Below are 23,643 nucleotides of genomic sequence, written 5' to 3'. Positions count from 1 at the left end.
CTTGGTTCTTTGTTTTTTGAGTTCTTTATATATTCTGAGTATTAAACCTCTGTCAGATGTGTCACTGGTGAAGATTTTTTCCCACTCTGTGGGTTTCCTCTTCACTGTCTTGATTATTTCTTTTGCTAAACAGAAGCTTTTTAGTTTAATGAGGTCCAACTTGTTGATTGTTGACCTTAATTCCTGAGCAACTGGTCTCTGATTTAGAAAGTCCTTTCCTACACCTATATCTTGTAGGTTACTGCCAATATTTTCTTCTAATAGTTTCAGAGTTTTGAGTTTCACATTGAGGACTTTGGTTCATTTGGAGTTGACTTTTGTGCAAGGTGAAAGATAAGGATCTAGTTTCATTCTTCTACAGGTGGAGATCCAGTTTTGCCAGCACCATTTGTTGAAGATGCTGTCTTTCCTCCATTGTGTTCTTGGCACTTTTGTCGCATATCAGGTGGCTGAAATTGTGTGTACTCAGGTTTGGGTCTTCAATGATGTTCCATTGATCTATGTGTCTATTTTTGTGGCAGTACCATGCTGTTTTTATGACTATAGCTTTGTAGTAACAGTAGGAGACAGGTATTACCAAGGGGGAAATGGGTAAAATTGGGGTATTTAAATGGGAGGGGGAGAGGAATGGGTTATACAAGGAACCATGGGGGTAAAAGGGAAGAAGGAACTCAAGAGAGAGGGGACTATAGGAGACAGGTATTATCAAGCATGAAACGGGGAAAGTGGGGATATTTTAACTAGGGAGAGAGGAGGAAGGGTTAGATAGCCTACTACAGTGGAATTGCAAGAGGGTTTTCCTTTTTCTTATGTGTTTCTTGAGTTTTCTAAGTTGAAGACAACTTAAACTTGAAATGGGAGGTTGGAAATCATTTTTAATTTTAAAATCAATAATTTCAAATGCTATTGTGTGTACTTGGCAGCTTTGCCAAACATTTGGTAACTGAAATTGCATGTATTCATGTTTGGTCCTTTCATTATGTTCCATTGATCTATGTGTCTATTTTTGTGGCAGTACCATGCTGTTTTTATGACTATAGCTTTGTAGTAACAGTAGGAGACAGGTATTACCAAGGGGGAAATGGGTAAAATTGGGGTATTTAAATGGGAGGGGGAGAGGAATGGGTTATACAAGGAACCATGGGGGTAAAAGGGAAGAAGGAACTCAAGAGAGAGGGGACTATAGGAGACAGGTATTATCAAGCATGAAACGGGGAAAGTGGGGATATTTTAACTAGGGAGAGAGGAGGAAGGGTTAGATAGCCTACTACAGTGGAATTGCAAGAGGGTTTTCCTTTTTCTTATGTGTTTCTTGAGTTTTCTAAGTTGAAGACAACTTAAACTTGAAATGGGAGGTTGGAAATCATTTTTAATTTTAAAATCAATAATTTCAAATGGAACAAATTTTCATGTGCACTTGAAAAGATCTGAACTGGAGACCAGGCAAGCTGCAGGCACATCACTGTTGAAGGCAGCCTGGCACCACAGGCAGGGCCCAGGTTTCCCAGTACTTGCACCCTTCAATACCACTAAAACATTGAAGGATTCCCTTTTCTCTTAACTTACTTGTATGAGCTTGGCATTTTTCTACCACCAAACAACATTTTAAGATGAGTTTCTAATATAGCAAATGTATTTTTTTAATTTTACATCTTTAATCTTTTGGTAAGATGAACTACACAAAAGACAATGGAAGATTAATTCATTTAAGTGGATATAAAATTATGCACCATTTGTACTTTTTGAGAAAAAGGTGGGTACAAGTTGGCTTATCCACAAAATTATTTGTTTCTTCTCAGGGCAAGTGAGCCAACCATACTTTAATGCTGAACTAAATTTAAAATTACATGAATTTTACAATTACAGAAAATCAAGAAGTGCAAAATATTATCTAAATGTATATAGTTTCAATGTTTAATCATTCTTATAAAAGTCACTTGTAATAGTAATACCATTTTGTGAAGATGCAACATAAACATCATCTTTAGTAAAATGAAATGAATTTCTTATTCCACAGAACTTAGACTGCAAAAGACTTCTGCAGATTCTAGACATGCTCTTTTTAGAAACCATCATGAGTCTTAAATCCAGAGAAGGAACTCTGTGGTGTGGCTTTCTAATTTTTTTAAATTGGGGTTAGGTTCAAAATTTTTCATGTTACATTCCATGTTTCAATCTATAACATTTTCTCTGTCAGTAGAAATAGATGCTTCTATACTGGCAGTTCTGTCTCTATTAAGATTTTATATGCTCATCACTCAAGTGATAAAAAAGTTACAATGCCCCTTTAAAAGAAGCATTTTGGAGATGAGTTTATTAAACACATAATACATATCGAATCATTTTTGCCTCCATAAAGAGTTTGTGAGCCTCTAAGCTCACAGATATTTCATTCTAGAACATTCTAAAGATGTTTTCCAAAGTTGATTAAAAATATTTCACATTTTGTTCATTCTTTTTTAAAAAACACTGAAGACTTAATGGTGGTCATAAATTCCCACCCTGAAAGGCATAGGATGGATATACTCTAGAGACCAGAACTGAAAACCTACTGGCTGATTCCAAACAGTAGAAATCCCCATTGCCACCACCAGTGAAAGTTGAACCTTTGAAAGCAAAAACCATCTGCCTTTCCCATTGTTCAGGCCGATTCCACAAGGATGAAGGACTTAGAGAAAACCAGATTTGTGTGTAAATGTAATTTAAACTTCACCTGTGAAAGCAATTAAGCACTACATTATGGTTTTAATTCTTGTGCTGAAGCAAAAGCAATTCCCCCATCATATCAAAGAGTTTATTCTTTTCACGCCTCAGCTTCCTCCTTCCCCATCCCTAACCCCAGAAAAAGATTACTAAAATGGAAAAAAAAAATGAAACTAGAGCAGTTGGGTATGAGTTAAGCAGAACTCTAAATTTTCCCATATTGGAAATACATTCCATTCCAAGCTGGAGGAACATGATAAATGTTGGCTATCTAGGTATCTTTCAGACCATTATTTCAGAAGTTAAATGGAGTTAATGGGGGAAAATACACTATTCTGGGAGGACAAGTTTTAATAATAAAAGCTAAGTCAATTTTTAACTTGAAGGATTATTGAGAACCTGAAAATTAGGCAAAAATCTCACCACCCAGAGAGAATTGAAGGAATATTTTGGTGTATTACTCTTCTATTTTTTTATAATCTTCTACCCATCTATATATCTGTTTGGTCTGGCTTACCTCACCAACCTCAGGTGAGACCACAATCACATCTGTTCATTTTTATGAATTAGTTATAGACAGAGGAATAAGTCTGTGTCTCCCTTTTGAATTATCCAAGGACCCCAGTATTCTCTGAATCCAAGGAGCTTAGTCTGGAGTCTCATATCTAGCTGGCAGTCCTTAGCTGGACTCATCATTCAGAACACCATTTATTCAGCCACTGACACAGGATCATATCTGAACACTGTCCCCTCTTTTTCCAGTTCAATAGATCACAGCAGGCCACCACCACTACCATATACCTGATAGCTTAGATTGCCACACAAGCAGCTGTGGTGACTCCCACTCTAGCAGGTATCAGTGCTTTTAAGCCTTACCACAGTCTTTGCCATTCTTCTATGCCCCGTCACCAGGTCTGACACATTTTGGGCCAGATTCAGCTTTCATTCATGAGCCCTCGAGATCATATTCAACTTCCATTCATCAGCTCTTGTGATATGATTTGAGCCTCATTTGTTTAATAACAGACAGGTCAGATTGTGGGAGATGGGCTTGAGCCTAGGGTGAAAGTCTTATTGACATCCATACAGCAGGCCTGAGGCAACAGCCTGACCGCTGGAGCCACAAGGAACGCCTTGTGACATTTGCTCCCATTGGCAGATCATGAGACTGATGCCTAGAGCTCACCACTCCCTGATCACCACCCTTGGAATTCCAAATTGCAGCACTTAGGTATTGCAACAGTCAGGGTCATGTGGTTTCCAGGAATCCAGGCTCTGTAATCTGAAACCCAGTATGCTAATGAGGCATCCTACCCGCTATTCTGTGATAGGACATTAAGTCTGTTATGCTAATAAGGTATCCTACTTGCTGTACTGTGATAGGATGCTAAACCTGTTATGCTAATGAGGTATCCTACTTGCTGTGCTGTGATTGGACCACTATCCCTATATAAGCTTGTGCCTTCCTGCAATAAAGCAGACCTATGCCACTGAACCCGGTCTCCTGTGCCTGAATGCGGCTCCACTGACACAGTCTCCTCACCAGCCCTGGGGTCCGGGACCGGGCAGAAGCAGCGATGACACAAGGTGGCACCGAGTGAGCAGAAGAGCAGCCTCAGCCCAGAGAAAGCAGAGGAGCAGCCTTGATGCCCATGAGAACGAAAGAGTGGCACCCACGAGAAAGGAGGAGCGGCTGCCACTGGCGGTGAACACATCAGATTATACAGATATGTGATAATCTGTTTAGATTTTCTCCACCTACTTGATACTAAAACTTCCATTTCTGTTTTTCCACAATACTATGAATAACTAATAAACATCTTTTTTCCTATGTTTTTGAGTGCATCTCAGATGCTTTCTAAAAATAGAATTACTAATACACAATGTATGAACACTTAAAAGCTCTTTTATATACAAGGACAGAATTCTTGGTAGAACTATCAGGACAGCAATGTGCTTGGTAGAGGGATCACCTCATTCAACCTCTAGTCAATGATCAATGTTACCATAAAAGTTAAACCTTACTAATTGGATATCTCAAACTGGTAACCTATTGTTTTAATTTGTATTGTTTAATTTTGTACTTTAAAATAAATCTAATAGCTCTATGCATAACCTTATTCTGTGGCATGTTTATTCCTAAGTTTTCTTTTGTGCCACATATAATTGTAGTCAGAATTACTTCAGCACCCCAATGAACACCATGGAAAGATTAAGAAGCAGAATTCTCTGAACACAGGGAAACATTAACTCTATACAATATTCTCTATTAGCTAACTAAGCTAATTGCTTTGAATTATAGAAATTATTTTTGAAATTCTTAGCTGTATATTCTGATTTTTTTTCTTTTTTCTGTCTTCTTGTTTTTCAAAAACTCCTTATCTTTCCATCATAGTTTAGTCTTCTAATAAATGAATGGCAGGAATTATGGGCAGCAGCAGATAATACTGAACTGGATCAGTTCACACAGGGAATCAGTCAATTAATTAACCTCACCAACTTCTATGACCTGAAAACACAATGCTTGCTTAGAACCCTTAGGATAATTGTAGTCAGTTCATGACCACACTGATGGTGGCCTTCTTGTCAATGCTCATGTGCTGTAGTTTAGATTTGGAACGTCCTCCACATGCCCTTGTGCCAAAGACTTGGTCCTTAGCTGTGGTGCTTTTGGAAGGTAGTAGAAACTTCAGGAGGTAGAGAGACCAGGCTCTGAAAGGTATAGCCTCTAGAGACACAGCAGAAGAGTTTAAGTGGAAAGGGTGTATATTAGTCACTTCTCTGTTGCTGTGATAGAAACAATGACCAAAGCAATTTATAGAAGGAAGAGTTTATTTGAGCTTACAGTTCCAGGGGACTTACAGTGTATCATGGCAGAGAGGCATGGTGGCTGGAGGTGGCTGGAGCAGGAGCAGCAGAAACTAAGATCTCACATCATCACATAGGCACAGGAAGCAAGAAAGCAACTGGAGATTTGGGAAGGCCTAAAAACTCTACAAGCCCACCCTCAGTGACATGTTTCTTCCAGGATAGCGACACCTTCTAAAACCTCCCAAAACGGCACCATCATCTGGGGACAAAATGTGCAAATACTTGGAGTCTATGGGGGACATTTTCCTTCAAACCACCACATTCTAACCCCTGGCCCCCATAGGCTCATGACCATATAAAATGAAAAATGCATTTAGTCCCATTTTAAAAGTCCCCATAGTCATTATTAATGTCACTACTATTCAAAAGTCCACAGTCCAAAGTCTCTTCTGAGACTCATCAAAATATCTTAACTGTAAGCCCCTGTAAAATCAAAAGACAAATTACCTACTACCAACATACAGTAGAACCGAATACACATTACCATTCCAAAAGGGAGGAACAGAAGCATATTAAGGAAATACCAGACCAAAACAAGACCAAAAACCAGCAGGGAAAACACTAAATCCAGTAGCTCCACATCCAACTTCTGGGACTTTACTTCCAAAGGGCTTAGATGGCTCAGCCTCTCTAGCTTTGCTGCATGCAACATACATCTCTCTTGTGCTGGTACCACTCCCTGTATGCAAGTCTTCTTGACAGATGCCTCACAGCTCTGGCATCACCAACTTCTTCCGGTCTCCATTGCCAACCAGGCTTCACCTTCACAGCTTCATGCAATGGCCTATCAGGGCCTTCTCTAGGCGGAGGAACCCCTGCTGCATGCTGCCTGGCTTCAGTGGCTCTCTAAAACTATGGAGGAAGAACTGATGACCCCTTCATTCTTGCATCTTTCATGCCTTTAAAGCCAGCACCAGGTGAATGACACTGCCAAGTTTGACCGCAAGTTTGGGATGTGCTCCAGCCTGCTTTATCCCTGTTAGAAGCTTTTCTCTTCAGTGGCCCCTGCAGCATTTTCCTTTCATGAGTTAGAGGCTTAACTGGGTGTGGTCATGCCCTGGAGGCACTCTCTCCATTGTTTAACTTTGAATCTCTAGGCCCATCCTTAATCACTTTAATCTCCTTATCAATGGAATCCTCTCCATCACATGCCAGGGCTCCAATATTAATCTTCTTAGTGGTCTTTTTCAATCCATCCTGCACATTCTGTATTTCTTTCTGCCCCATTTTCTCTTTTTCACTGTAAATCTGTATAATATTCACCATTAATACCCATGCCACCATTTTTACATTAGACTGTCTTGAAATTTCTTCTGCCAGAGAAATTAGTCCACTGCTTTTCAACTTAGCCTCAGGCAAGCTTTTAGATTGAAGGCAGACTCCAGCCAGACTCTTTGCCAAAATATCCCAAGTGCTGCTTAAGTCCTTATTTCCCTCTGAAACTACATTGTTCTCAGCACTACTTTCTTCCAGGTATTTACTAGAATGGCCTGTTAAGCTCCACTTACAGTAATCAGCCATTTTTCTGGCCCAACCTTCCATTTCCTCAAAACCCCACATGGTCAGGTTCTTCACAGTCAACAGCCCACTGTCTGGTACCAATTACTGTATTAGTCACTTTTCTGTTGTAATAGAAACACTGATGGTAGAATTTATAGAAGGAAGAGTTTATTCTAGTGCCCATATGGGTTCAAACCCCACTCTCGGTACCAGTTACTGTATCGATCATTTTTCTGTTGCTGTGATAGAAACACTGACTGAAGCAATTTATGGAAGGAAGAGTTTATTTGAGCTTATGATTCTAGGGGAATTACAGTCCGTCAAGGCAGGGAGGCATGGTGGCTGGAGGTGGCTGGAGCAGGAGCAGCAGAAGCTAAGCTCTTACATCATCACACAGGCACAGGAAGCAGGAGAGCACCTGGAGATCTGGCAAGGCCTAAGAACTCTCTAAGCCCACCCCCAGTGACGTGCTTCCTCCAGGAGAGCCTCACCTTCTAAAACCTCCCAAAACAGGGCCATCATCTGGGGACAAAATGTGCAAATACTTGGAGCCTATGGGGGACATTTTCATTCAAACCACCACAGGATGTGTCCTTGAAGGTAACTTGGGACACTAGTCTCTCTTCCTTTTATTCTATTTCATTCCCAGACAGCAAATGAGAGGGTTGCCTCCTACATGGGCTTCCACTATGATGTAATAAAATTAACACAGGCCAAACAAAGCAGTGGGGCTGACTGACATGGACTGGAACCTACAAAACTTATCCTTCATCTCTTTAAATTGATGTCTTAAGTATCTCATTATAATACATTGTATACATCGTATATAACTTTTGAGACATAAGCTCTTCAAGGGTCTTTCTTCAGTGTAATTCATTAAGACATAACAGTTTTGTGGTGCTTTTAATAAAAAAAGAGAGAGAAGCTAGTTAAGAGAATTTTAGAAATATGGTCTTGGGTTACAACAAATGCAATTTCTACACCCTGAGGCATTTTCCTCCATATTGCTAAGTTCTAATGAAAAAGTCAGTGCTTCTAAAAAAAACTGTGCCCTACCTTCATAAGCATGTTTTACATCTTGAATTTATATATATTTTTGTGTTCTTGTTTTTTGCATAAAGTCTTAAGGCTGTGCATAATAAACAGACTTCAAAACCTTGAGAAATTCACATATTCAAGATGGCCATTTTTTAAAAATTAAGATTCATTACTTGAATTTTCCATTTTTAGTTCAACTGGACTTTCCAGGTATGAACTTCACACTCACTGTTGTATTGCTGTTGTTGTTTACTGACACTGTCTCTTCTTCTGCCACAAACATTATACATAACCCAATTCCAGGAACTCCTTTGTCAAAGGTACTTACATAAATCAACAAACCAACAGGATAGAGTTCGAAGAGACCACTCTGAAAAGCAAAGGCCCCAGCATTATAAACCACATGGAAATAGATTATAGGATCTTGTTAAGTATCCCAAATTAAATGTCTGTGGTCAACAATGTAATTATTTCCATCTCTGCAAGAGACTTCTCTACCACACTCCTGTTGACTATATAGCCTGAGTATAATTTCTTCCCTAACCAAACCCCCATTAAAATGTAACACATGTCTGCAGCAAGTGTTCATTTAAAAGACAATGTAGTAAACTTGTTTTTATGCATTGCCTGTGACTTAAAATGGTCATACGGGAAATCTTTGCGGTTAGCACTGTCGTAATACTTTATGGTTCAGTGTGAATAATCTTGCCTATTCCTTACCCACTGTTCTTGAGAAATGAAGCTCTCAGCTAATCCATTCTCACTGTCTGGTAAGCCATAGGATTTTGCATTTGGTGAGTAGATTTTCCTCCATGAAACTGAAATTAATAGATATGTAATTTGATAAAAGTAATTTTAACCAGATATAAAGTCTCAAATGCTGCTGCAACTTTTAGTTGCCCATGAAGTCAAAGAGCTTCAAAGAAGCTTTTTGAATAGGAACACTATTCTAGAAGTGTTAATTACGGTCTTAGAAGGAAAAAAGGAATAGTTGCTTATAAAACCATTGTAAGTATCTGCCTCCTATACTTGAGCATCAGGTGTCTGATCCACTGCAATAAGCAGGGCTTGATGGTTGGAAAGTGAGGAAAACACTTCTGTTATGTGCAGCTGTGGGCCTCGTCCCTGTCGCTGGTGGCAAGGAGGTCTGTCCAGTTCATTGTTCTTACAGGGTTTTGACAGTCTGAGACACTGAGTAGCACCTCTGTTTGGCAGGTCAACATCCAGCTTAACTTAACTGAAGCTCAAAGGTTGAATTAGCTTTCTGAAAAGACAGCTACAGGCTTTGTTAGTTTGGGGTTGGCTGTGAATTTTTGTTATAAGAAAAGCAAGGCTTTGGGCCTGTGAGAGGGCTCAGGGAGTAAAGGTACTTGCTGCCAGCCCTCATGACCTGAGTCCATCACTGAAACCCACAGATGGAGAGAAAAATAACTCCCTCAGATCTCCACATGCATGCCATGATACATGCGCACCCACACATATACACACATGCATACACACATAATAAATACATAATAAATAAATAAATAAATAAATAAATAAATAAATAAATATTTTTTAAAAAAGAAAAGTCAGGCATGGTGGCACATGCCTTTAATCCCAGGCCTTGGGAGGCAGAGGAAAGTGGACCTTTGTGAGATGGAGGCCAGCCTGGTCTACATATCAAGTTCTAGGCCAGTTGGAGCTACAGGTAGACCCTGTCTCAGAAAACCAAATAAATCATAAATAAATAAATAAGTAAATAAATAAATACTTCCATTTATTGAAAGATCTCATGAATTGCGGCGGGGAGACTAATTTTCTACATGGCTTGCTATTTCTTTTGTGTATGTGGGCCAATCAAATCTCTCATGAGATGGTTATATATAATTAATTTAAATGACACAGAAGCTCTTTATTTGTACACTGGCTGGGTGTAGAAAGTGTTCTCAAAAATCGATTGTTTATGAGACTAAAGTGCTCTTAGAAAAGCAACTGTCTCTTACCCTCAGGTTTTGGCAATAAGCAGAGTAACGGTGCTAATGGTGTTCATACCTTTCTGTATAGGCATGAAAATGTGTACATTGCAATTTTAAAGGAAGAACACATCCATAGCATGAGTCAATGGGTAGCATGTGGTTTAGTCTCTCGGGGCTGCCAGAGCAAATTACCATAGTGTGGATGACTTAAAACAGCAGCTGTGTATCCCCTTATAGTTCTGGAGGCTGGAAGCCCAAGGTTCAGGTGCTGGCTAACCCTCTGGGGGTTTCTGAGGAAGAACCTATATTTCTTGTTACTCACCTGGTTTCTGGGGATTGCCAGCATACATCAGCATTCCTTGACTTAGTCACTTCACTCTAGCTGTTTCTGTCTCATCTCCCCTACATGTGTCCATGCCTTTCTGAATTCACACATCCTCTGTTTTCATGGACAGCAGCCACTGGTTAGAGCCACCATGGCCCAGCATATTCTCATTTGATTCTTACTATGTCTGCAAGGACCATATTTTTAAACACAATTACATTCACAGGTACAAGTGGCTCAGACCTCAATTTATCTTTTTGAGAGACACAGTTCAACAGACCTATATAACTCCACATCCCTCAAAGAGTTATTTCATTTAGGTAAAATGCTAAATCACCTTGTAAATGAATGGCCAAGTTTTGAAAACAGTATTTATAGCTTGAGCTTTGCCAGGAACTTTAAACTATATTCCCATTTAATTTCAGAAACATGCTTATTCTGTCTACTTTTAAACAAAATTAAACATTTTCGTATATGAATAGCAGTTACGGAAACACACTTGCACTCCTCTCGTACACTATACAATCTTGTACGACACAGGTGCATGTGTGAGAGAATACTAAAGTTTTAGTATGATGTTCCTGGCTAGACACTATGCTGCTATATGTGCATACATGCTGAACCTATCTATGCCATGTTTGTATGGCCTTATCTTGAAGATGGCAGAGTCACAAGACCAAAAAACAAAACAAAACAAAAAAAAACCCTGGATATCAGAATCACTTCTTGGTGATCAGGAGCACCCATTCTGAGCTTTTATGGTGTTTAAGCCTTTTTGTAATATGGGTTTTGTGTGTCACAGCTCATAGCAGGATCTTCATTTAAAAATCCTTCCTACAAGCCAGGTGTGGTGGTGCACGCCTGTAGGCTCAGCACTCGGGAGGCAGAGGCAGGCCGATCTCTGTGAGTTCAAGGCCAGCCTGGTCTACATAGTGAGTTCCAGGACAGCTGGGGCTACAGGGAGACCCTGCTTCAAAAAGACAACAAAAAAATCCTTTCTACAAATGGGGACTGAAATTTGACTACTTCAGGGCTACAGACTGTGAGAATAACCTAGTGTGCTGATTGCTTGATTGGCAATGCTCTCCTTCCTGTGCGTGCTCTGGCCTATGCAGTCAGTCACTCTTTAAATGACATCCATGAAACTGACAAACTGTGTGATGAGCATTTCTCTCTTGTTTAGAACTTAGCCATCTCTTCGGCTAGCTAGTAGACTTCCCCGTAGCTCCTACTTTAACATTCAGGACTACTGAAAGAATATATGTTTATTTGTGGGTGGACTGGCTCTTGCAATAAAGCCAAGGGCACATTTTATCAGTTGACTATTTGTTGATGTACTTAATTACATTCAAAACTAGTTTCACGGCCATGAATGAAGACCTGTAATGTTTCTGTTGGTTAGTAAGTATAAGTAGAAATAATATAAGTATAAAAATTAAGAACATAAATACTTTTAAAATCTATTAAAATAGTATCAGTCTCTTCATTTAAGGAAATGAAAAGTGTTTAATTGAATAATTTCATGCATTTTAAGAAGAGGCAGGACTTTGTGATGAGAGAGAGAGAGAGAGAGAGAGAGAGAGAGAGAGAGAGAGAGAGAGAGAGAGACAGGTCTCATTATGTAACCCAGGATAGCATTAAACTCACCATTCACTTGCCTCTGCCTCCTGAGAGTGGATTGAAGGCATGTACCACCACATCCAGCTCATAGCAGGACATTTTTAGATACAAATTATTTTGAACAGAATCAACGTGCTTACTGACATACCTAATCTGCCAAATCAGTTAAAATTACATTACAGGGGGAAAAAAACCTCATTATTCCTCAGATTCAATCTCAGTAAATAGGTTCAAAAAACAAAGTCAGACCAGCTGTAAACTGTTTCCTACCCTTGTGTAAATTCTCTCTCCGTTTGGTACATTGGTAAGGAAAATGTAACTCCGGTGCAAGTCATGTTAGCCTCGGTGAGCTGGTCAGAGAGAGCACCGTGAACATCATGTAGATCATGAGATGAAGGGAGGACACAAACAGTAGGAAGTGAGGATTTTGTCCTTGCAGTTGCTGTGAGCTTTGCTGTCCACCTTTTCTCCACTTTTCTGGTAACATAATCTATCACTTTGGCCTGATGATCAACCAGAGAACCCAGACTAAACCAAATAAGCTATCCTCCTGACCTCAGATCCTGTGGGAGTCAAGTGACAACCCGATGTCCCAAATGAAGAATTTCCACAGGGAGTTAATGGAGTAGAACGCCTTCCTTCGGGAGTGGAAGAGCTGTAGAGTTAAACTGAAAGAGGATTTCTTTCCAATCACATGAAGGGAAGATCATTTATATAGACCCAAGAGAGGTCAACACAGACAAGAACTAGTGCCAAACAGAACAAAGTAGCCTTCCTTATACTCAGGGGCAGCACAGAGCCTTTCCTGAAGCCAATGCTATCCTTTGTATCAAGCTTGGTTTTGTGCAACCATAAACCCTCATTATTGAGTTAAAGCTAACATGTATTAGATTTTTGTTCCTTGGAACTAGAAGGAAGTTCCTGAATCAATAGTCCTCAAAATTGATGTTTTCTTCCCCAACTGGCAGGGGACTATGCGTGGTTTCTGTTAATTTGATATTCCCCTGCCCTCAGTAGTCTCATTCTGACTGTTAGTCTGGCTCTGGTTTTTCAAACTGTCTTACAGTAAGACCTTAAATAATATTTTTATACTAGACATACATGATAAATGTCCTGGAAGACTAATGATAACGTATCATTGCATCATGGGAATCTCATAAATGCTTTTGCATAATCTACCCAAACTTTTGAATTTTCTACTTTATGGCATGCCTTGTAACATACTAGTAAACGGTTTGCAAAGTCTACTCAATGACTGCTCCTCTATGACATCTTTATTGTCGTACTAAAACCATGTTTTGATGGCACATAAAACAACTCTTAAAATCTAAAATTCTTTCATCTTGGAGCCAGTAAGGATTGAGATCCTAGGAAAATAACACTATAAGAGTAATAAAAGTGGCATCTTTCAGAATGCATGGGTAGTTGGAAGCTAGCCACATGATGAGGAATAGTCACTGAATTTAGAATTAGAAACCTCACAGCCATATTGGGTTGCAAGCGAAAGAAAGAGAGCCTCCCTTAATCGCAAATGTGTTTCGGTTACTTTTCTAGTCACTGTGACCAAATACCTGACAAGACCTAGAGGATTTACTTTGCTCATGTTCTGAGCGTCGAGTCCATCGTGACAGAGAAGCAATGGCAGCAGGAAGATCTCCTGGCAGCGGCAGCTGCTCCCTTACATCTTGGTGGGACAGGAAGCAGAGTGCTGGCACACACCTGGCTTCCTCCTTTTCCCCTTTTTATTCAGTCCCAGATTCTAGCCCATGAAGTGGCAATGTCCACATTCAAGGACAGTCATCCCCATCAGTTAATCCCCTGAAAATGCTCTCACAGGTACACCCAAAGGTGTGCCTCACTTACAGAAAAGTCAATTACCAAAAATATTAGTGACTTAGAAATACCAATTGAGAAACCCCCAAATCTTTAATTGATTATTTTTATTTTATGTGTATGAGTGTATTGCCTGCATGTATGTAAGTACACCCATGTCATGCAGTGCCTACAGAGATCAGATCCCTGGAACTGGAGTTATGGATGGTTGTTAGCTGCCATGTAGGTGCTGGGAACCAAACCCAGGTCCTCTGCAAGAGCAGCCAGTGCTCTTAACCACTGAGCCATCTCTCCATCCCCCAGAAGTTTGTTAATTCAATAAAATTATCAATGAAGATTAACCATCACATCTCTAGTCTAGTTGCAGCTGATATTGATCATATTAATCAATAAGTCATACTCATGGAGAAATGGACCATGAGATTCAGTCATGAGAATATAATCACCTCCTACCATTTAAAAAATTGATGTTTTCCTTTCATCTTCTTCTCGGTATATAGCAACAGAAGAGATGATGGCTATTATCTAAATGTTCTTTTTGAGCATGTCTGCAACAGAGAGTTTGAGAAGGCTCTTCAGTTATTTTAAAATTAAATAATGTGAAAGTATTTACAGAATCAATGCCCCATCAATAAAGTTAGTCCCATCAAAACATGCACCAACCTTTACACTGTGAGAAATACCTTCAATAATCCATATAGTGACTGGAAGCTATTGGACAGCAAGCAGTTTGGCACCAGGAGTGTTCTGCCTATTTAGCCCACAGTTACTGCTATGGCTCTGATTCATTTAATGGAAAGTAACCCTAAACAGGGCCCTTTCTGCTTGGCCTGGAAACACATACCTCAGACTAACTGTATTACATTCATTACAGCAAATGGGTCTTTGGCCTCTAATGGCTGCAGGGATACAGAGAGGACAGAGAGCCTTGCTGCTGCCAGGATGCTGAAAATCTATCCCTGGAGATTAGGGATGGATTTTTATGCAGATTCAAAATGGTAGTCATTATCCAATTAAAATATATTGATTTAATGACTCCAAGGATTATATAAGATGCTTAAAGAAGGAACCATAAAGGACTTTGTGAACTTGAACAAACATTTGGGAAAGACATCCCAAGAACTCTAGGCATATATAGCTCTATGAGCTCTGATCTGGAGGATTCTGTGCCTTGTGTCATCCAAACTTCACACATATGTGTTACCTCTCGTCTCTGTTATAAAGAGAGAACAATAGGTGTCAATGTAAGCAATTCAACACACTGACCATCTTTATGTGTCAGGTGCCCCGTTTGGCAAGATTATCAATATGTCCCAAAAATGGTCCAAGAGTTATCAAACAGGGCATATGGGTCAGAGTATCATCTAGGTGTGCCCTGAACAGAAGTTAATGGAAGCAATGGAATCAAAACTTTTGACAAATCAAATCCCTTGACTTTCAAGGTGACAGAATATTGGAACACAGCTTGCAAAACCTTACATGTACAGGTTTTTTGGGCAAGTGAATCTTGAATATTTGTGTCTAATGTTGGTGGCTATTGATTAGGCATCCTGAGGTACTATAAAACCTCTTGATATAGATGTTTTCAAGGACCAAAATCAAGAGAAGTGATTTAGTTGTAGCTTTCAGGGATGATGGAGAAGGTATACCTTCTGTTTGAAGGTCTCACCTAGAATGTGCAATGATCAAGTCCCAAATTACTTCTTTTCCAAAAGGCTGCTATAAACTTTAGACTTGGTAGCTGCAAAACTTATCAAAAAACTTGTTGGGTGTGCTAGCACATGCCTTGGGAGGCGGAGGCAGGAAAATACCTTGTGAGATTGAGGCCAGATTGCTGGTTTACATAGCAAGTTCCAGGCTAACTGGGGCTACAGATAGAGCCTGTCTCAAAAAGCCATATATATATATATATATATGGAAAAATTAAACTTATCTGTAAAAGTTTCTTCTTAAAAAGAAATTTTTGAATTGGCTTACAGAAAAGCCAATTAACAAAAATATTAGTGAAACAAAAATACCAACTCAGAACTAAAAGCAGCTACTACACTACTTCAAATGATTTACTGTTTCGTGAACATATCACTTTGAGTGCTTAAGCTGGAACCAGGACCTCGAACTTCTTGGGAGCCAAGGCACAAAGGGCAACATATTGGATCAGATTATGTTAATTGTTGGAAAGAAGAGTCAAATCAGTAGTTTTAAGGAAGGAAAACAAAAGTTTTCTAGATGCCAGAAGAAATTTCTAGTATGGATCTTTGTCTATAAAGCACGAAGAGATGTGCTGAAAACTCCACACATTTTTAATGCAACAGACTTAAAAGTGAATGGCATCTGTTTGAGGCTTGCATGAACTTTAGCCAAAAAGCTTAAAGAATAGTATTCTAGTATCACTTAAAGGGAGCAAGATATTCTACACTCCAATTTTCTAATTCAAACCAAGTTAGAGCTATAAAAGGACGCTTGGAGAAGTGGGTGGGCAGCATGTCCCTTCTTTTGAAAAGAACTCTTTCTGCTTCTCCCACAGTGCTTGTAGTCCCAGCAACATCCTCCATGGCACAGAGTAATTTTCCAATAGCTAGGGCAAGGGTGATGAGTAGGAGCTACCGTGTATTCTAAAAGATGCTGTTCAGGGGTGTGGCTACCTCTTCCCACTGGAGAACTGGTTGTGTGATTCCCCATATGTGGTTCCTTTAACCTTGAGTTCTGATGGAAACATGGAAGAGTTCTGAATTTGTTACCTTGTGTAGAACTATAGTTCAGAATCTGTTGTCTCTCAAAGGCCCACATATTAAAGGCTTTATCTCCTGGGTGACTCTACCGGCAGGCTGGAGATCCTTTAAGAAGTATATCCTAATGGTAGATCTTTAGGTCACGGGGCATGTGCCCTTGAAGGGAACACTGGGACCTCAGCATCCTTCTAGCTCTCTTGCTTCTTAGACATGTTGTGAGTGGTTCGGTCTGCCATGCTCACCTGCTATAGCGTTCCACCTCACCACAGGTCCAAGGCAATGAAGCCACTGATCACGGACTGAAGACACGAGCTAAAAAAGCTCTCTTCTCTTTCTAAGTAATCTGTCTGAGGTATTTGTTAGCTGACTAACATAGCTAAGATACTGGGTACCAACATAAATCTTTCCCCAGAATGAAGGCCCAACTGCCAAGAGGACTTTGACAATTCCACCCAGAGTTCTCACAAGAAAACAGTTATGAAACTCATGAAATTCTTATGAGAGCATTTTGGGCTGGAGAGATGGTTCACTGGTTAAGAGCACTAACTGATCTTTTTTTAAAAATTATTTATTATTTCTATTTTATGTGTATGCATGTATTGCCTGCATGTAGGTAAGCACACCCGTGTCATGCAATGCCCGTGGAGGTCAGAAGAGGCTGTGGGATCCCCTGGGACTAGAGTTACAGACAGTTGTTAGCTGCCTTGTGGGTGCTAGGTTTCGAACACGGGTCTTCTGCAAGAACAATCAGTGTTCTTAGCCACTGAGCCATCTCTCCAGCCCCCACTTGCTGCTCTTTTAGAGAACCAAAATTCTGTTCCCAGCACCCACATCAGGCAAATCACAAAGGCCTGTAACTCTAGCTTCAGGGGATTAGATACCCTCTCTGCCCTCTACAGGCACCTCCAGTACCCGCAAGTACACACACATACACATAAATTTATCAAAATAAATCTTTTTTAGAAAAGTAAAGAATTTTCTTATGGTAGTTAGGGAAAGAGGGCAGTCAGCAAAGCACTTGCCTTGCAAGCCGACAGCCTGAGTTCAGTCCCCACCATTCATGTCAAAAAAGCTGAGCATAAGAGAGCTTCTCCCTGAATAGGACACTTCTGCTTTCCAAGGCTCCAGGATCATTGTGGGAGAGGGGGAACAAAGACTGTCAGAGCCGGAAGATGTATATGACCACAAGAAATCAGTATTCCAGACAGCTGGGCAGTTACTCATATGATCTCACAGTAACAGTGACAGCATACAGGCTCCTGTGAATGGACCCACACTGGAGGACATTTGGAAACACAAATTACACAAATTAGGCTCTGTAGACAGTATTTTATAGAGAGAATACATTAAATTGGGTGGGGGGGCAGTAAGAGGAGGTGGGGATGGGAAGATGTGATCTAAATACTATCAAATTATAATGTATGAAAATCACAAGAATTCAATAAAAAGCTTATGAAGTATTTTAATCTCTCTATATAGCATGTATAAAGGTAAACATGAAAAAGAATAAAAGTAAAACTAGAGCATCCCTCAACTCTCACCAGTGAAGCTTCTCATTTATATAACAGAGTGCGACGTACACAGAAGGCCACAACTGGTCAAGTTTTAGAGAATAAGAGACTGCAGAGAACGTGTCCCTGGATAGGAATCCTCTATTAAACCTCACTCACCCACAGCTCAGGGAACATTTCAGAAGAAAGGGCAAAAAGCTTGCAAAGCCAGGGTTGGTCTGTGAACACTGGGAAACAGAGACTTTCAGGCACCGGAAGCTTGCACATGTGAACTTGCGCCAATGGTGGCGCAAAACCCATGCCACCTCCATCAGACAAGGACCCAGAGCGTAGAGAGATGGAAATGGGTGGCAGGCTGGTCCTGGTCTGGGAACTCTTGGAGACTGATTACTGCTGGGAGAGGGAGAGTAGAACTTACAATCTCTAGATAGGCTGAGCAGACTCCAGTGCATGAATTTGCACCAAAAGACATCTGAGTGCAAATGTTTGACTGGCTAAGACTTAGCATGTATGGTGGGATGCATGTGGTCTGGCAGGGGATGTGGGTGTGGATGGGGGGGTCTAAATTCGATTAATAACTATTGTAGGAAATGCACAAAAGCTCAATAATTTTTTAATTTTTAAAAATTAAAATTAGGTGCATTACCAATGGGGAATGGAAATTTAAAAATATTGATTCAAATATAGAAGAGAAAGAGAGAAACAGAAAAAAGGAGAAGTGTCGTGTTGAAACCACAGATTTAGGTGATAAAGTCAGAGCTACATATATCCTTAGTCACAATAGTATTGTATATTACCCATTAAAGTGCCTATTATGAACATGGTTTTGTGAGTGTGAGACAGGTTTATCTATCTATATTCCCATATGGATGTGTAATTTATATACCCAGGTAGGCATAATTCTTAATTATATTCCCCTTAAGAGGAACATGCCCGAGGACCACCACACAGAAGACTACAGACCATCCCATTACACAATGGTTCATTTAAGATATTTTGACTTTATAATTCTGCACATATATATCCTAAATTCTGTCTCTCTCTCTCTCTCTCTCTCTCTCTCTCTCTCTCTCTCTCTCCCACATGTATGTGTGGGTACCTACAGAAGCCAGAAGAGGATGTTAAATCTCTGGAGCTGGAGTTAGAGGCAATTGTGAGTCATGAGGCCTGTGTACTGGGAATGGTTCTTGGGTCCTCTGGCCAAGCAGCAAGTTCTTAACTGCTGAACCACCTCTCTAGTCCACTTAACAAACTTTTAAAATACAGAATCATTTTGGCCACATTCTCTATGCATAAATTGAATAAGTAAATCAAATAAAAAGTATTATTTTAAAATCTCATATGATAGAAATGTAAAACTAAAATCTTAAATTACACATGGTATAATTATTAATGGAAATTATTTAGAACAAAGTGATAATGAAAATACTTTACATAAAACTTACAGGAAGAAGCAAGGTAGCACCTGTATGAATTTTTTTGTCTAGCTTCATTTTCTTTATTTCTTGGATATTAAGGAAAATTTTGTTTTTGCAATCCATTTTTTTTTCTCTTGAATATTGATCATCTGAAGTTTCAGGAATGACAGTGATGCAGGTTATAATTCTTCTAAACTGCAGAACCAGAACACGGCAGTGGAAAACAGAAATAGCAACAGAGAAAAGAGAAGTTGGCTATTCACTCATGTCTCTTAGGAGAATGCAGATGGTTTAGAATATCTGTGTATGGGCACTAGCTTAGAACATTTAACTTATCTAAGACTGGGCTTTCTACTAAGCAGCTAGAAAGATACAAAGTTGAGTACAGGTAGCTACTTTTGGAGGTGATGCTAGGATGCAGGGAAATGGGAAGTGATCGTGAGAATGGCAGGAAGTTAGTACAGGTACATTTTGAACAGGCTGCTAGAGTCTGCCTCCATTCCCCTGGGGCCCTCTGATAAGCTGCATGATACAACTTGCAATAGTCCCACAGGATATTTATCACCTCTTCTTGGTCTCCTATCTACTGCCAGAGTCATATGATCTTGCCAAGAGAAGACACGTGTGTGGGAAAAGCAAATTCAAGGAACCATGGGTAAGTCATCAACAGCATTTGTTAAGCAATCCCAGGTCCAGCCTCAGAACCCAGGATATGAAATTGGTTGCCAACATCTGACCCACTTGCCTCTTACTCTGGGTCAACTTCTCTTGTTTTTGATATTTTGCTTCTGATATTTTGTTTTTATTTTTCTTTTAAAATTTCTCTGTGTGTGTTCATATATACAACTGTGTGCATGGAGGGGCACACACCTGCCATGGTGTACATGTGGAGATTAGAAGACAACCTTGGGTGTTGATCCCCACCTTCCACCTTGTTTAAGAAGGGTCTCTTGTTATTTTTGCTGTGGCATATGCCAGGCTAGCTAACCCATGACCTTCTCAGGATTCTCTCTTAACCTCCAATCTTGCTGTAGGAGTGCTGGAATTATAGACATGTGCTACTGCATCCAGCTTTATGTGGTTCTAGGGATTCAATGCCAGATTCTCACGCTTGTGAGGCAAATGTTTACCCACTGAGAATTCCCCCAGCCTTCCTTTTTCAGTTTTTTAAAATATTAATTCTCAGGGTTGGAGAAATGGTTGGCTTAGTCTTTAAAATGCTTAGAGTGAAAGTTTGAGGAACTGAGTTCCAATTACCAGCACCTATATATGAAGCCAGGTGTGCCTGGGATGTGCCTGTAGTCCCAGCACTGGGGAGGCAGAGACAGGAGAGTCCCTGGGGGTTGTTGGCCAGCTAATCTAGCCAGTTAGTGGCTTCCAGTTTCAAGGAGAGTCTCTGTCTTAAACAATAAGATGGAAAGCAATAGAGAAATAGAACCAGTTTTGACTTTTGGACTCCACATGCATGTGTTATTTGTGTACAGGCACACATACATACATGTGCACATATGAATATCCACATCCATATCCACTAAACACATGCACACACAGACAATGACACACAGACACAAACACACACACACGCACACATATTTCTTTTCCTTTGACTGCCTCAATAATATTTTAGAACTAAATAGATTTAAATGATGGGAAATTAATATGGTATTTGTAAACAAGAGAAAATTCTTGACATGAATGAAATACAACATAAAATTTCAGCTGAACCAGTGTCTTACCCTTTCTAGCTAGAACTGTTCAGAGCTAGCTGTCATACTTTTGAGGCTATGATAATGGATTTTCAAAAAGAATAGATTGCATGCCAACATTAATTTATGAACTCAGAATATATTTTGGTAATTATATTCTAAAAATCATCCCTGGATATGTTGGGGAATATATGTGGTCTCCTCACAACTGTTTCTGAGTCAGTTTCTCCAACAACCTATTTCTTATTTGCTGCTGTGTTTCTGCTTACAACTTTTAGCCATACCAGCAACAAAGATGTCAAATATTATCCTATGGTAGGGATCAAAATCGTTAGAAAAGAAAAATCTACTGATAGCCCACAACCATGCCAAACTCTTACAGTGTAAGCAACTCAAAGCCTGAATTCTGTCATACATACAAACATCCATTAGCAAGTAACCACAGAAGTCATTATCCAAACTGATCTGCAACTTTGTTCATACCCTGCATCTGTGAGGACTCTTACAGATAAACACTTAAAGAATAAGTTCATTTTGAGCAGCCTGTGCAAGGCTAGAGCCATCAGCTCAGTACGTGATTGTGGGTGTTGAGCCTGGCTTGGCTTCTGAGGTCTTAGGACCAAGTTTGCTGGAGTCCTAGGCCCTCACACACTAGCCACAAGAGGGTGATGGTGCCCATATGATCTTTTGAGGCAAGCGCCTAGGATGAACATTACTCATTTCACCATTGAATTTATTTCTAACACCTCATTTGCTTATGAATTATCCCTCTGCTACTAAACAATGACAGTTGATGGAGACACCTTTGAAGGTGGATGTGGATTAGGGTGCTGCATGGTAATTAATTGCTTCTATAATGTAAACTTAACAACACAGAGAACTATTTTGAAGTTTAAATTATAACACAGATAGTATTCTGAGACAGAAGCTAAAAATCACACGTTTCTTTACTGACAAAATTTCTCATTGACTTGAAATTTCGTATCATTGTTATTTTGAAGTTTGGTAAGGAGATTTTTAAGATTCCTCACATATAAAATTGGTGCTTTGCTTTGTTAAATGGCTTTCTTCAGGAATTTGCCAGAATAGATTTTGCCTGCTAATTAAAACAAATCATGTTTTGAAATTCTTGTTGCATATCCTCTCATCTCATTCCCCCTCAGATAAATTCTGAAAGGAAGCATTCTGTCATGGAGATACAATTAAATTTTCTGCTGATATTTCAAAGCTAAACTTTATTCTATAGATAAAACCATGATTGGATATATTGGAATAAATCCTATGGAAATCCTATGACACTTACTCAGTAAAGTTGGTATTAAAATTGTCCCCAAATTATTTAACTAGTATGTTATACTGTATCTAAAATTGTAATAAATGTATGATTTGTATACAATTTAGATTTTAGGTTCTATGTGGAGTTTGGAGAAATACTTGACCTAAAGGGAAGTATCCTCATTTCCTCACGAGCTCATTCTTCATTTTCAAACCTGTAAATGTTCCTTGTTCCTTAGGGAAACTGCATCCTGGTTTGCAGGAGGTCAGGCACAAAGGGCTGAATCCTGAATGCTACAAGGGACCCTGGGAGCAGGTACTGGGAATGGATCTTTCTCAGCTATTGCTGAGTTTATCCTCAGGCCACAGTGCTCCCAGTCTGTGGCTACACAGGCATCCTCAGCACCTCTGCCTTGTCCACGGTTTTAATCCTCACTTCCTAGTGAGTGATGACAAAAGTTTGAAAAGTTCAGATGCTAAATGAATGGTTGTTTCTCATTATTTTACCAAACAGTGCAAGCAATGTTGTAAAGAGAACTGTAAATAATATTAGTTGTTGTTGCTAGCAGTTGGAGCCTCCAAACAGCCTATAATTTTGTTTGTGTTAATGAGACACATAAGAACCTGGAGAGCAGAGGATAAGCAAGTTCTAAGGAATTAAAAAAAAAAAAAAAGGCTCACATAAAACTGCAGATCACCGCCAACCTGGGAAACGATTGTCTCACCCAACAGAGCCTCCTAAGATGAGACTGTCTGTGAAAAGTAAACAGCCCAAAAGCGTAACCAGAGAATAAGGGGCTGTTGTGAAAATGGAGAGCTGTTCTCCCCTGCCTACAAGAGGAACAGCACACTCTACGTGCACTACAGACACCAAGGCTGAGAAAATTACTTGCTACATGACCGTGACCAGGAGGGAACACTGCCATAGGAAAATCAAACATCAAAGAATCTCTTTTTTCTCTTCCCCTTTTGTCCATCCATTCCGTAAATCATTTACTGGGCATTGACAAGGTACTAAAGGTTTCTTAACGAGTTTAGTATACGTAATGTTCACTCATTCTGATGACACAACATCCATAAACATCATGAGAATTAAGTTTCTTTCCTCACTGAACTATAGGCTATTCCAAGATACAGCACTACCAATGGTATGGGC

The sequence above is a fragment of the Nannospalax galili genome, unplaced genomic scaffold (genome assembly GCF_000622305.1).
Source record: "Nannospalax galili isolate Female #2095 unplaced genomic scaffold, S.galili_v1.0 scaffold305, whole genome shotgun sequence".
In the NCBI taxonomy this organism is placed as follows: Eukaryota; Metazoa; Chordata; class Mammalia; order Rodentia; family Spalacidae; genus Nannospalax; species Nannospalax galili.
The sequence above is the reverse complement of the archived record's forward strand: the minus strand, read 5'-3'. Positions refer to the sequence as shown.